Raw genomic sequence first — 3,044 nt, 5'->3', positions numbered from 1 at the left:
TAGCATTGAAGGCAATATGGAGAGTTAAATTAAAAATAGAACCCAGGGTTCATACATACTAACAGATATCCTTGCAGTGCTAACAGATATCCGTGCAGGGCACAGGAAGTGCAGTTTTGATTATCAGTGTATTCCTAGATTAATCGCATCCTGTATGTGGAGGCCAGACAATTACATGAAGCAGAATCCTTTGGTGCCTTCGATTGGCTCCACTAGACTAATGGATTCACACCTTCCTGGCAGCTCCTGCATCCAGTGGCAATGGCCATACTGGATTTCAGGAGCTGGTTACTGGATCCCAAATCATTTGCAATGCTAAGCACCAAGGTACAGGCCACTATGGAGCCACACTTTGTCTAGGCCTACACACAGGGAGGCATATCACCCTGGGAAGAGGCAAACGGTTTTCCAGAAAAGGCTCTTATACCCAGGGAATGCTTCTAGTCCACGGCCATCACCATTATCCTTCTGACTGCTCAGTTCTCTCACTGTCCTGTTCCTTTCAAATATTTTTACTACCCAAACCAGGCAGACAAATGTTGTTAGCACAGAGGTATATCAGCCATCACTTTCCTTTGGACATAATAGCTTGAAGTGTTTGTTATATATATATGTATTTGTAGAGCCTTAGGTTGACTTTATCTGAAGGGACACCCTTGAAACAATCATTTTTAGTATGGTAGGCATGCCATTGTAAAACAATTTTTTAAAAGTTTGCCTGTGGTTACTATATCTTTGTCCTTTTATTGTCTATTGATGCCTTACTGAATGTGCTATGGATACAGACAGGAAACCAACTGTGTGTGCCTATGGAAGAACTCACTCCATGCCTCTGGCCTCAGTTTACTGCCTCCTTACCACATCTACATCAGCGGGTTTGACGGCCAGAGTAGCTAACCGATCGAAAAGACCAGAAATGCCTAGAGTGTGCAAATTAAAAAACAGATAGTAACGTGAGCAGAAAGTCACACAAGCAGAGCTTTGGTTCACATATGAAGAATTAGTAGAGTGGGTTATTTCACTCGAAATAAACTGAGTCCTTACAAAATAGTAATAATTGCCCAAGGTAAAGAAAACATTTTTAATCTTAAAATTGAAATCTTGATTCATTTTTTAAAGTTATTGGGGCTCATTTATTATAAAAAAAATCTATTTTTTAAATTTGGCCTATCGAGGTTTTATTTTAGGAATACTGAAACTGATAGCAGGTAGCAGAGACATGCATTAGTAAAATCCAGTCCTCTTCCTTCATCTTTCACCTGCACATTTCTGGCACTTTCCATTTCTGAATTCTCTGGCCTGAAATACCTCTGTTCCTCTTTATACTTTTTCTGCAGTTAATAGTTCCACATAGACGGTGTTTCCTCCAGAGGACAGAGTTGCCACTTCTCCCAAACTCTCCGTGCTCCCTGGAGACTGCGTGGCGTGTTGCCGAACACTCATCTCTAGGAAGAAGCTGTTTGGGCACCTGTTAGGCTGAAGCTTTTGCATTGCCTTTGCCTGTCCTGTTACTTGGTTTGGTGTGTTATCTGCCAGAGATTCTGCCTGCTCTCAGCTGAAGGCCTTCCCAGACTGGGCAGCTGAGTGCACTGCACAGCTGCCAAAATTCTAATTCAAGATCTAGAATTCTAACTCCTGCTCTTTCGACCCTTGTTGGGCCCTGGCTCCAGTCTCCAGCCAACTGAGTCCTTGGCTCATTATGAGGCCCACCCAGGCCGTGCCCCCACCCCCAAGTGGGCCCAGGAAACCATTCTTGGCATCAAACTCAACTTCAACACAACTACCCCAGCCTCCTCCAATCCAACTCTCATCCTAGCACAAGTTCATCACCTTGTGAGCTGGGAGACAGAAGAAATGGACCAGAAGAGGAAATGTCAGGGGTGAGGGAACTCATCACGCCCAATCACTGTGACTGTCTTTTCTGTCTTTACTCAAAACATGAGTGAAAAGTCTTAACAATTATATGATTAGAAATAACACTAGAGATGAATATAGTTTATGGAGAGAATATTTCTCTATGTATCTGCACCGGACGGTAAGCAAAATTTGTCTGAAGAAAAATCACTATATTCAGTATATCTGCATTAATTTAAAAAATTCACTATTGGATCATAAACTGCTGATAATGTCACATTCCTTAGGCACTTGGAAAAGTGCTATTGGAGAGCACACGTAAGTGCAACCGGGGTGGGGGTGGGGACAAGGTAATTGATTCTCAGGAAAATGCCGGTTTTCAGGGAAGCTACCGAACTCAAACTTAAGTGCTTAACTGGTCTACATTATGGTTTAAATGCTCACAGGATGGTGCAATCTTGATTGATTGGAGAATCTCTTCTCTTTTAAATGAAGAGTAAATATGTCCCCTGACCCTGTTTCCACTCCTTCCAGCCTTAACCTATGCACTGTCACTTATGCTCTGGCAGTCTTGCTCCCGGGGAGACAGATGGGTTAATTCCCAGATCTGAGACGGGGCAGTGGGGTGGGGGGTGGGGGGCCGTAATCTGGGGAAATGAAATCATTTTAGTTTTGTTTTCCCAAAAGGAGCAGGGAATGTAACAAATGTGGTACATATGTAAAACACAGGCAAATGCACTTGACAATCAAGCACTCTATTTTGAAATTTAAATAAAGCTAAGATTTTCTTCTGGCCTAGAGGGAAACTTCATTAAAATCAATTAGTACAAACCTCCAGAGAACATGGACTTTTTTTTTTTTAAGAAGGTTTAGAGAGTAAGGTGCACACAATTACCCTTCCTGGGTCCCCCGTGACTGTCAGTGTCACACCTAGACAGGTGGCTGAGTGCAAACAAATGTCCCCGAGAGGGGCCTGTGTAACTCCCCGAGTTCCCATCGCTGGATGCATATGTAATTAATAGATGTGTATATATCAAGAATGTGATATACATAACCAAGGAGGCGCCAAACAGATTGCACGTATTACCAACTGCGAAGAGCAGGCCCAAGGAGATAAAGTTGGTGGTGGCAGGCGCTCCCAGGTGAGGCCTCGGTCCAGGAGCAGAGGTTGGGGCCGCACAGCTGTGGCC

The sequence above is a fragment of the Pteropus alecto genome, unplaced genomic scaffold (assembly GCF_000325575.1).
Source record: "Pteropus alecto unplaced genomic scaffold, ASM32557v1 scaffold21, whole genome shotgun sequence".
NCBI classification, from domain to species: Eukaryota; Metazoa; Chordata; class Mammalia; order Chiroptera; family Pteropodidae; genus Pteropus; species Pteropus alecto.
This window is presented reverse-complemented; position numbering follows the sequence as displayed.